Genomic DNA, 12,953 nt, shown 5'->3' with positions numbered 1-12,953 from the left:
CTCCTGGGATCAAGCCATTCTCCTACCTCAGCCTCATGAGTAGCTGGGATTACAGGCACCCGCCATGTAATTTTTCTTAATGCTATTCTTTAATCCAAAGTTTTCCAAAAGTGATAGGCATAACACTGGTGATACTGGATTTTAGGTGGCATGGACAAATATTTTTATCTTAATAAACATATATTTATTTTATAATAGGTTATAAAATCAAAATTAGACTGTCAAACTCATAATATCACAGATACTATTTTTTAAAAACCTCTACCTAGATAGATCACTGAAATTTCAGAACATTATAAATAAGAGATGATTCTAAAATCCTGTAGAAAGAAAAAAAGTTACTTACAAAGGAGAAAGAATCATGGACGCCGCCGAAGAAGTATCGTTAAAGTTTCTCTTCTCCCTGGCGTCATGTCTAAGTCAGAGTCTCCTAAAGAGCCGGAACAGCAGAGGAAGCTCTTCATTGAAGGCTTGAGCTTTGAAACAACCAATGAGAGCCTGAGGGGCCATTTTGAGCAACACGGAATGCTCACGGGCTGTGTGGTAATGAGAGATCCAAACACCAAGCGCTCCAGGGGCTGTGGATTTGTCACATGTGCCACTGTGGAGGAGGTGGATGCAGCCATGAATGCAAGGCCACACAAGGTGGATGGAAGAGTTGTGGAGACAAAGAGAGCTGTCTCAAGAGGAGACTCTCAAAGACCAGGTGCCCACTTAATTATGAAGAAGATATTTGTTGGGGGCTTTAAAGAAGACACTGAAGAACATCACCCAGGAGATTATCCTGAACAGCGTGGAAAAAATGAAGTGATGGAAATCATGACTGACCGAGGCAGTGACAAGAAAAGGGGCTTTGCCTCTGTAACCTTTGACAACCATGACTCCGTGGAGAAGACTGTCATTCAGAAATACCATCCTGTGAATGGCCACAACTGAGAAGCTAGGAAAGCCCTGTCAAAGCAAGAGATGGTAAGTGATTCATCCAGCCACAGAGGTCGAAGTGGTTCTGGAAACTTTGGTGGCGGTCGCGGAGGTGGTTTCGGTGGGAATGACAACTTTGGTCTTGGAGGAAACTTTAGTCGTCGTGGTGGCTTTGGTGGCAGCCGTGGTGGTGGTGGATATGGTGGCAGTGGGGATGGCTATAGTGGATTTGATAATGATGGAAGCAATTTTGGAGGTGGTGGAAGCTACAACGATTTTGGCAATTACAACAATCAGTCTTCAAATTTTGGACCCATGAAGGGAGGAAACTTTGAAGACAGAAGCTCTGGCCCCTATGGTGGTAGAGGCCAATACTCTGCCAAACCACGAAACCAAGGTGGCTATGGCGGTTCCAGTAGCAGCAGTAACTATGGCAGTGGCAGAATATTTTAATTAGGACACAAAGCTTAGCAGGAGAGGAGAGCCAGAGAAGTGACAGGAAAGCCACAGGTTACAACAGATTTGTGAACTCAGCCAAGCACGGTGGTGGCAGGGGCTAGCTGCGACAAAGAATACATGTTTTAGACAAATACTCTTGTGTATGGGCAAAAAACTCGAGGACTGTATTTGTGACTAATGGTATAACAGGTTATTTTAGTTTCTGTTCTGTGGAAAGTGTAAAGCATTTCAACAAAGGGCTTTAATATAGATTTATTTTTGCACCCATGCTGTTGATTGCTAAATGTTGATTGCCTGATCATGATGCTGAATAAACAACCTTTTTTTCTTTAATATGCTGTTTAAAGTTAGTCTACTCTGAAGCCATCTTGGTAAATTTCCCCCAACAGTGTGAAGTTAGAATTCCTTCAGGGTGATGCCAGGTTATATTTGGAATTTATATACAACCTGCTTGGGTGGAGAAGCTATTGTCTTGAGAAACCTTGGTGTAGTTGAACTGATAGTTACTGTTGCGACCTGAAGTTCACCATTAAAAGGGATTACCCAAGCAAAATCATGGAATTATTGGTTATAAAAATAATTGTTGGCACATCCTATGCAATATATCTAAATTGATTAATGGTACCAGATAAAATTATAGATGGGAATGAAGCTTGTGTATCATCCATTATCATGTGTAATCAATAAACAATTTAATTCTCTTGGAAAAAAAGGAGCAAGAATCAAACAAACATCAGATTTCCTATCAACACTGGATGCTCAAAAACAGAAAATATACCTTCAAAGTTTAGAGTGAAAGTTATTTTAAGTGTAGAATTTTATTTCCATTCAAACTTTTCAATCAAGAGTGAGAGTAAAGCACACTTATTCTCAGAAATGTAATAACTCAAGAAGATTTAACAGCCATATAAATTCCAGGTAAATTAAAAACAAGTGCGGTACAGATTTGTTTCCAGCCTAGATGGAGTCACAGAGACCAGATTTACCTTTCTGCCTGAAATCACTGAAAAAATCAGACAAAATCTATGAAACAATGGTTTTTAAGGCACTGGACACGAGACAATGAAGTAGAGTGATCCCTGAGAGATGGGAAGCTAGTCAAGTGAGCCCAGTGATTGTCCAGGCTTAGTGCCTGAGGAGAGTTTCCAGGCTGCAGTGCACGGGGAGTTAAGGCGAAGCCAGGCAAGATGCAGTGACCTCCCGGACTTAAGGAGAATAGCTGAGAGTTGAAGAGCTGATGCTGGGGAAGATCAAAAAACCAAAGCTGTTGGAGTTTGCAGAATAAAATACCGGAGAGAAGAAAGGGTCTCAGAGAAAGAGAGAATCACCAAAACGTTGAGAGGTTCTCCCTCACGTACTCAGCTGACTGCTTATCAGCACATGCACGGGAGAAAACAACACATGAAAAGAACTACTCATAAGAAGCTCGTGTGGGGCCAGGAATAGTGCCATTTCCCCCATCCAGACTTGAAAATCTCGTAATTCATGGGGTATCAGGGGAGAGTACTCAGAAGGGTCTTGCCTCCATAGTGGAGGAAAGTTAGCCCTAGATTAAATGCTATTCTGATCTCACCTAATGAGGCTTAAAAGCAAGAACCAAAAGGATCAAACTTTTTCCAGGTTAACTTAGTTGCGTCTCAAAAGCTCAAGGATGTTTACAGGTATATAAAAATATCCAGCACCCAACAAAGTAAAATTTACAATGTCTGACATTTAATTAAAAAAAGACAACTGTAAGGCATGCAAAGAAGCAGAAAAATTATAATGAGAAAAAATCAATTAATCAAAACTGCTTAAAATGGACATAGATGATAACAGTAGACAAGGGCCGGACGCGGTGGCTCACGCCTATAACGCTAGTACTTTGGGAGGGTAAGGCGGGCAGATCCTTTGAGCCCAGGAGTTTGAGACCAGCCTGGGCAACATGGCGAAACCCCATCTCTACAAAAAATGCAAAAATTAGCCAAGTGTTATGGCACATGCCTGTAGTCCCTGAGGTGAGAGAATCACCTGAGCCTGGGGAGGTTGAGGCTGCAGTGAGCCAAGATCGCACCACTACACTCTATCATGGGTAAGACCCTGTCTAAAAAAAAAAAGTAGGCAAGGAGATTAAAACAGCAATTATAAATGTATTCCTTATATCTCAAAATCTAGAGTAATAGTTTTCAGTAGAGGCATGATTCCCCATCCCTGGTGACATTTGGCAATGTCTGGAGGCAGTTTGGTTGCCACAATTTGGGGGTAGTGGTGACACTGGCATGATGTAGGTAGAATCCAGAGATGTTGCTACACATGCACAGAACAGCCCCCCACGACAAAAAATTATCTAGCCCAAATTGTCACAAGTGCTGAGGTTGAGAAACTCAGATCTAGAGGAATGATTGAATATGTTAAGTAAAGACATAGGAAATATGAAAAAGATACAAATTGAACTTTTGGATATAAAAATGACAATGACTGAGATTAAAAATACACTGGATAGAATCAATGACAGGTTAGACATTGCAGAAAAACATGAGTGAACTTTAAAACATGTCAATATAAGCTATGCAAAATAAAACTCAAAATATAAGTCTGGGGTATAAGAAAAAAGAAACAAATCATCAGTAAGCTGTGGGACAACATCAAGTGGCCTAACATATATGTTGTTGGAGTCCTGAGGAAAAGGGGTGACAGAAAGAATATCTCAAAAGAAATAAAAGCCATGACATTTCCAAATTTGATAAAAGCTATAAACCAACAGATCCAAGAAGCTCAACAAACCAAAGCACAAGAAATGTGAAGAAAACTACACTAAAGCAAAATCATAATCAAGTCGCTTAAAATAAATTATAAATAAAAAATATTAAAAGCAGCCAGCGGGCCGGGCGCGGTGGCTCACACCTGTAATCCCAGCACTTTGGGAGGCTGAGGTGGGCAGATGACCTGAGGTAAGGAGTTCAAGACCAACCTGACCAACTGGGTGAAACCTTGTCTCTACTAAAAATATAAAAATTAGCCAGGTATGATGGTGGGCGCCTGTAATCCCAGCTCCTCGGGAAGCTGAGGCAGGAGAATTGCTTGAACCCGGGAGGTGGAGGTTGCAGTGAGCCGAGATCGCGCCACTGCACTCCAGCCTGGGTGACAGAGCGAGACTCCATCTCAAAAAAAAAAAAAAGCAGCCAGAGGAGAAAGAAGATATGATATGTACAGAAGCACAGAGATAATGATGACAGAACATTTCTTGTTAGAGACAAGGTAAACAAAAGAAAATAGTGGAACAACATCTTTAAAGTACTTAAAAAGAAAAAGCTGTCAACCTAAAATTGTATATTAAGATATCTTTTAAGCCAGGGATGGTGGTGCCTGCCTGTAGTCCCAGCTATTCAGCAGGCTGAGGTAGGAGGATCACTTGAGCCCAGGAGTTTGAGTTCAGCCTGGGCAACATATTTAGACCCCATCTCTAAATAAATAAATATATCTTAAAAATGAAGACAAAATAGAGACATTTTTAGACATTAAAAAGCTGAAAGGACTTATCACCTGAATATCCACATTACAGAAAATATTAAAGGAAATCTTTTAGGCAGAAAGAACAGTTGGAAATATAAGTCTACCTAAAGGAATAAAGAGCATTGGAAATGGTAACTATGTAGGTAAATAAATAAAATTTTTAACATTATTTCAATATTTTAAAAAAGATAAGCTGGGCACAGTGGCTCACGCCTGTAATCCCAGCACTTTGGGAGGCTGAGGCGGGCAGATCACGATGTCAGGAGTTCGAGACCATCCTGGCTAACACGGTGAAACCCTGTCTCTGCTAAAAATACAAAAAATTAGCCAGGCCTGTGGCATGCACCTGTAGTCCCAGCTACTCAGGAGGCTGAGGCAGGAGAATCACTTGAACCCGGAAGGTGGAGGTTGCAGTGAACCGAGATTGTGCCATTGCACTCCAGCCTGAGCAACAGAGCAAGACTCCATCTCAAAAAAAAAAAAAAAAAAAAAAAGATGATTGCCTAGCCAGAGAAAGAAATGAAGGGCATCCAAGTTGGGAAGGAGAAAGTCAAAGTCAAATTGCCCCTGTTTGCAAACAACATGATCTTATATATAGAAAACCCTAAAAGTGCCACCAAAAACTCTTAGAACTAATAAAAAAAAATTTAGTAACATTGCAGGATACAAAATCAACATACAAAAATCAGTAGCATTTTTATACATCAACAGTGAGCAAGCAGAAGAAGGAATCAAGAAAGAAATCCAACTTTCAATAGCTACCAAAAAAAATTCATGGGAATAAATTTAACAAAGAAGGTGAAAGCTAAAGATCTTTCTCTATAAACTACAGGAAAACTATAAAACACTGATGAAATAAATTGAAGAGGACACACTCAAAAATGGAAAGACATCCCATGTTCATGTTTCCAATATTCTTGGAAGAATATTGTGAAAATGACCATACTATTAAAAGTGATCTACAGATTAAATACCATCCCTATCAAAATATTAATGACTCTCTTCACAGAAATAGAAAAAAAACCTTAAAATTTCTATGGAACCACAAGAAGCCATGAATGGCCAAAGCAATCTTGAGCAAAAAGAACAAAATTGGAGGCATCACACTACTGGAATTCAAAATATACTACAAGAGCTATAGTAACAAAACAACATGGCACTGGCACAAAAGCAGGCACACAGATGAATGGGACAGAATAGAGAGCCCAAAAATAAATCCACATATTTGCAGTTAGCTTATTTTCAACAAAGATGCCAAGAACATTTACTGGGGAAGGGGCAGTCTTTTCAATAAATGGTGCTGGAAAACTGAATATTTGTATGTGAAAAAATAAAACTAGACCCCTGTCTCTCACCATATTAAAAAAAAAAAAGCCAGGCACGGTGGCTCATGCCTATAATTCCAGCACTTTGGGAGGCCGAGGTGGGTGGATCACCTGAGGTCGGGAGTTCAAGACCAGCTTGACCAACATGGAGAAACCCCATCTCTACTAAAAATACAAAATTAGCCAGGTGTGGTGGCACCTGCCTGTAATCCCAGCTACTCAGGAGGCTGAGGCAGGAGAATCACTTGAAGCCCGGAGGCAGAGGTTGCAGTGAGCCGAGATCACGCCATTGCACTCCAGCCTGGGCAAAAATAACGAAACTCCATCACAAAAAAATGCAAACAAACAAACCTCAAAATGGATTAAAGATTTAAATGTAGGCTGGGCACAGTGGCTCACACTTGTAATCCCAGAACTTCGGGAGGCCAAGGCAGGTGGATCACTTGAGGACAGGAGTTCAAGACCAGCCTGATCAACATGGTGAAACCATGTTTCTACTAAAAATACAAAAAAATTAGCCGGGCGTGGTGGTGGGCGCTACTCAGGAGGCTGAGGCAGGAGAATCGCTCAAACTCAGGAGGCAGAGGTTGCAGTGAGCCGAGATCATGCCATTGCAATCCAGCCTGGGCAACAAGAGTGAAACTCTTTGAAACTCCATCTCAAAAAAAAGAAAAAAAATCAAAAAACAAAAAAAGATTTAAATGTAAGACCAAAAACTATAAAGACAGGAGAAATGCTTCAGGACATTGGCCTGGTCAAAGATTTTTATGGAAAAGACCTCATAAGTATAGGCAATAAAGGCAAAAACAGACAAATGGAATTCTGTCAAATGAAAAAGCTTCTGCACAGCAAAGAAAACAATCAACAGAGTGAAGAGACGACTTACAGAATATTAGAAAATATTTGCAAGCTATTTATCCAGCCAGGGATTAATATCCAGAGTATACAAGGAACTCAAGGAATGCAAACAACTCAACAGAAAAAAATAAATAAATGAAAAATAGGCAAATGAGCTGAACTGATATCTCTCATTCAAGAAGATATACAAATGGCCCACAGGTATATGAAAAGATGTTCAACATTACTAATCATCAGAGAAATACAAATCAAAACCACAATAAATTCTCTTACCCCAGTTGGAAAGGCTATTATTAAAAACAAAAAACAAAAACAAAAAAATACCCAACAAATGCTTATAGGGAGGTGGAGAAAGGAGAACTCTTTTTTTTTTTGAGATGGAGTCTCTCTCTGTTGCCCAGGCTGGAGTGCAGTGGTCCGATCTCGGCTCACTGCAAGCTCCGCCTCCCAGGTCACGCCATCCTCCTGCCTCAGCCTCCTGAGTAGCTGGGACTATAGGCGCCCGCCACCGTGCCCGGCTAATTTTTTTGTATTTTTAGTAGGGACGGGTTTTCACCGTGTTAGCCAGGATGGTCTCGATCTCCTGACCTCGTGATCCACCCACCTTGGCCTCCCAAAGTGCTGCGATTATAGGTGTGAGCCACCGCGCCCGGGGAGAAAGGAGAACTCTTATGCCCTGTTAGTAGCCATATAAATTAGCAGTCATTATGGAAAACAGTGTGGACGTTCCTCGAGAAACTAAAAATAGGCCAGGCACAGTGGCTCATGCCTGTAATCCCAGCACTTTGGGAGGCCTAGGCAGGTGGGTCACTTGAGATCAGGAGTTCCAGACCAGCCTGGCCAAAATGGTGAAACCCCATCTCTACTAAAAATACAAAAAATTAGCCGGGTGTGGTGGCGGATGCCTGTGATTCCAGCTACTCAGGGGGCTGAGGCAGGAGAATAGCTTGAACCTAGGAGACAGAGGTTGCAGTGCACCAAGATCGCGCCACTGCACTCCAGCCTGGGCAACAGAGCGAGACTCCCTCTCAAAAAGCAAACAAACAAAACAAAACAAAACAAACCCAAAAACCCCTAAAAACAGAACTACCATATGATCCAGCAATCCCACATCTAGGTATATATCCAAAGGAAAGGACATCAATATGTCAGAGAGATATCTGCACTCTCATGTTTATTGTGGCACTGTTCACAATAGTTAAGACATGGAATCCACCTAGATATGCATCAACAAATGAATGGATAAAGAAAGCATGGTACAGGCTGGGCACAGTGGCTCACATCTGTAATCCCAGCACTTTGGGAGGCTGAGGCGGGCAGATCACCTGAGGTCAGGAATTCGAGACCAGCTAATACAAAATTAGCTGGGCATGGTGGCGGGCGCCTGTAATCCCAGCTACTCAGGAGGCTGAGACAGGAGAATCGCTTGAACCCAGGAGGTGGAGGTTGCGGTGAGCTGAGATTGTGCCATTGCACTCCAGCCTGGGCAACAAGAGTGAAACATCATCTCAAAAAAAAAAAAAAAAAAAAAAAAAAGCATAGCACAGCTACTCGGGAGGCTGAGGCAGGAGAATCACTTGAACCCGGGAGGCGGAGATTGCAGGGGGCCGAGATTGGGCCACTGCACTCCAGCCTGGTGACAGAGCGAAACTCCGTCTCAAATAAAAATAAAAATATATAAAGAAAGCATGGTATAGGGCCGGGTGCAGTGGCTCAAGTCTGTAATCCTAGCATTTTGGGAGGCCGAGGCAGGTGGATCACCTGAGGTCAGGAGTTCGAGACCAGCCTGGCCAACATGGTGAAAACCCATCTCTACTAAAAATACAAAAAATTAGCCTGGCGTGGTGGCGGATGCCTGTAATCCCAGCTACTCAGGAGTCTGAGGCAGGAGAATCACTTGAATCTGAGAGGCGAAGGTTTCAGTGAACCGAGATCAGACCACTGCACTCCAGCCTGGGCAAAAAGAGCAAAACTCCGTCTCAAAAAAAAAAGAAAGAAAGCATGGTGTATATGCACAACAGAATACTGCCATAAGAAATGAAAAAATTCTGTCATTCACAGCAACCTGAATGAACTTGGAGGACGTTAGGTTAAGTGAAATAATCCAGACAGAGAAAGATAAATACTGTGTGTTCTTCCTCATACGTGGAAGCTACAAAGTTGATCTCTTAGAGATAGAAAGTAGAATAGTGGTTACTAGAGGCAGAGATGGGTTGGTGGGGAGGGGAAGATAGGCAAAAGTTGGTTGACAGAAATAAAAGTACAACTAGGTAGGAGGAATAATTCCTGGTGTTCTGTAACACTACAGGGAGACTATAATTAACAACGATTTATTGTATATTTTCAAATAGCTAGAAAAGCAGATTTTGAATGCTCCCAAAACAAAGAAATGATAGATATTTGAGGTGATGGATATGCTAATTACCCGGATTTGGTCATTATACATTGTACACATGTATCTAAATATCACACTGTACCTCATAAATATGTACAATTACTATGTGTCCATTTAAAATAATAATAAAAGCAAAGAAAACCCAAAATAAAAAAAGATGGTTGTTTAAACAGAAGTAATAACAGAGTATGAGGTTTACAGCATATGTGGAAGTAAAATGTGAGACAACAATAGGACAAAGCATTGGTTTGTTTGGAGGGGAGGCTAAGGGGTTCAGCATTGCCCGGGATCTCTACCTGTGACGGAATAGTATGCTAAACTCAGTAGAAGTATTATAACACCTGTCTGGCCCAGAGGCCAAGCCAATTTTCCAATTTGGTAGTTATAAAACCAAGCCATTGTTTTTTTTTTTTTCTTAAGGAAAACAAAAACAGCCAGGCACAGTGGTCCACACCTATAATCCCAGTGCTTTGGGAGGCCAAGGTGGGAGGAGTGCTTGAGGGCAGGAGTTGGAGACTCACTTTGTGCCAATGTTGCATCGAACAGCTGAATTGCCTAACATTTTTCATTGATTTGATGAATTGTTTGGATATTGTACAGATACAGGATTTAAAATAAATTCTTTCTTTAAAAATTGAGTGGTCAGGTGCAGTGGCTCACACCCATAATCCCAGTGCTTTGTGAGGCCAAGGCAGGAGGATAACATGAGGCCAGGAGTTTGAGACTGCAGTGAACTGTGATCGCACCACTGTACTCCAGCCTAGGTGACAGAGCAAGATCCTGTCTCTAAAAAAGAAAGAAGAGAGGAGGGAACCGAGGCCCTCATTCTGGTGATGTTGGTATTGGCTGGGCTGAAGACAGTCCAGAACTCCAGGGCGCTAGCCTTTCAGCCACAAAAAATCCCGTCTCACCCAAGGACCAGAACCCGCCGAAAAGATCCGCATTCCCCACGGGTAATTTCGTGCTCCCAAAATGGGATACAAAGTGGTCATATTTGACATTTCTGTTGTCAGAGCCTTGTGGGAAACTTGTGTCAAGAAGCACAAGTTTGGCAGAAGAAGGAGGCAGAAAGTCTTGAGAAGAGTGCATCAGAAAAGACAAAGGAGGAGTGGCCCCTTGAGGTCAAGTGCGGGAGGAAAGGCATCTCCCGGGCTGAGTACTGGCTGGGATAGTGGCTTCATAGACATTCATAGCATGCAGCTTCTGGAAAAGATAGAAAGGAAAGCTCTCACAAGGCAGAGTTCACTTCCCAAGGACAGAGGCAAATGGAGCAGTGTGTTTGTGTTTGGACTTTCTGGGGAGCACTGGACGGAGCTGCCAGATTTGTTAAAGGAGCAGACGCACCTGAGAGAATGGCATGTATGTGACACCCTGATTCAAATTACTCCTACATATATTGAGCTGTTTCAAGCGATGAGAATTCAGGATCTGCCAAAGAAACAAATCTCACATTTTCCAGCTAAACTCAGTTGTTTGAAGAACCTGAAATAACTCAATGTGAGTTTCAACTATCTGAAGAGCATTCCTCCAGAGCTGGGAGATTGTGAAATCTAGAGGGACTGGATTGTTCTGGAAATCTGGAATTCACAGAGCTGCCTTTTGAATTAAGTAATTGGAAGCCAGTTGCATTCGTAGATATCTCAGCAAACAAGTTTTCCAGTGTCCCAGTCTGTGTCCTGAGGATGTCTATTTGCAGTGGTTGGATATCAGCAACAATAACCTGACTGCCTTGCGGCAAGATACAGGCTGGAAGAGCCGCATGGCTTTCTCTTGTATAGAAGCAAGTTGACCTACCTTCCTTACCCCATGCTTAACCTGAAGAAGTGCACCTTGTTAGTCGTCAATGGGGACCACTTGGTGGAGCTTTCAGCTGCTCTTTGTGACTCCTCCACACCTTTAAAATTTGTAAGCCTTATGAACAATCCCCTCCTTTTTTTTGACAGAGTCTTGCTCTGTCACCCAGGCTTGAGTGCAGTGGCACGATCTCAGCTCACTGCAACCTCCACCTCCTGAGTTCAAGCGATTCCTCCACCTCAGCCTCCTGAGTAGTTGGGACCAGAGCTGTGCACCACCACACCTGCCTAATTTTTGTATTTTTAGTAGAGATGGGGTTTTGCCATGTTGGCCAGGCTAGTCTCGAACTCCTGGGCTCAAGTTTTCTGCCCGCCTTGGCCTCCCAAAGTGTTAGAAATATAGGCATGAGCCTTGATAAAGAATTTATGAGGCTGGGTGCGGTGGCTCATGCCCGTAATCCCAGCACTTTGGGAAGCCAAGGTAGGTGGATCGGTTGAGGTCAGGAGTTTGAGACCAGCTTGGCCAACATGGTGAGACCCTGTCTCTACTAAAAATACAAAAATTAGTGGGGTGTGGTGGCACGTGCCTGTAATCCCAGCTACTCTGGAGGCTGAGGCAGGAGAATCACTTGAACCCAGAAGGCAAAGGTTGTAGGGAGCCAAGATTGTGCCACCACACTCCAGTCTGGGTGACAGAGTGAGGTTCTGTCTCAAAAAAACAAGAATGTATGAAAGCCTATATTGAAGATCTTAAGGAAAGAGAATCTGTCCCAAGCTACACCACCAAAGGGTCTTTTAGCCTTCAACTTTGATATCATCCATCAGAAGACAGCAAAGTCTCACTATTCTGTGGAGCTTTAAGTTTTTGTGTTATGGGTCATGTCATGTAGGAAGAATGGCTTGTGCTTAAGGACAAAGTCTAGAAACCACTATCATAGTTGTTAAGAAAAGTGATTTTCAAATGTCAAATATATGAATACCTCCCTCCAAAAAATTTTTTAAAAAGAGTAAAAATAAATGAGGCTACATTATTTGGCCTTAAAAGATATCAAGCCTAGAAATTGTAAAAACTTCTTAGGCTTTTATGATAAAATACTGAGAGAGGAACTAATTATGGTCTGGAGTTTCATTGGCTGTTAAAACCTATGGAATGTTGCCTGGCTCCTAGTGCTTTTGTGTTGTATTCTAATGTATGATTTTGCTTTTGAAACTGTTGGGAAGGTTGGAGGTCAATTGAATTGTTTATTCAAAGTTGTAAATGCAAATTGTTTTCTCACCGCTGGAATTAGGAATCTTTGAATGAAAGTGAGGATTTCCTTAAAAGTTAGCAGAAAAAGTTGGCTTTTAGTTTGGAGACATGTTAGGTTAATTACAGTCTTAATTTGATGGAGTACAATGGAGGTCTTTTTAATGAACATGCAGAAGCTGGAAATATTATACTCTATAACCTGTTATCGACCTACCAAATAGGTGAAGAAAAGTTCTAGGTAGAAAATTAAGATTAATATCAATTACATTTCTTTGTGAGGCATGTTTTTATCTTAGCTATTTGGACTCTAGCACTTCATTTGGAATATGTAATTGCATACTTGATAACTGCGGTCAGTGGATAGCTCCCGTGCTAATTTGTAAGATTATTGCATTAATGAGCTCTTGCTAGTTTATGTGGCAATAAGAAACACCCCCAAATCTCAGTGGTTTATGACAACA

The 12,953-nt window shown here is 41.8% G+C and overlaps 2 pseudogenes; both read left to right on the top strand.

The window, feature by feature from the left end:
* The first annotated feature begins 411 nt into the window (after positions 1 to 411).
* On the top strand, positions 412 to 1,631 carry LOC100610896 (heterogeneous nuclear ribonucleoprotein A1-like; annotated as a pseudogene).
* Positions 1,632 to 10,422: 8,791 nt separating this feature from the next.
* On the top strand, positions 10,423 to 12,055 carry LOC470582 (leucine-rich repeat-containing protein 2-like; annotated as a pseudogene).
* The last annotated feature ends 898 nt before the right edge of the window (positions 12,056 to 12,953 follow it).

This window comes from Pan troglodytes, chromosome 13 (genome assembly GCF_028858775.2).
Source record: "Pan troglodytes isolate AG18354 chromosome 13, NHGRI_mPanTro3-v2.0_pri, whole genome shotgun sequence".
NCBI classification, from domain to species: domain Eukaryota; kingdom Metazoa; phylum Chordata; class Mammalia; order Primates; family Hominidae; genus Pan; species Pan troglodytes.
Note: the sequence above shows the minus strand (reverse complement) of the source record. Positions and strands in the feature narration are given on the sequence as shown.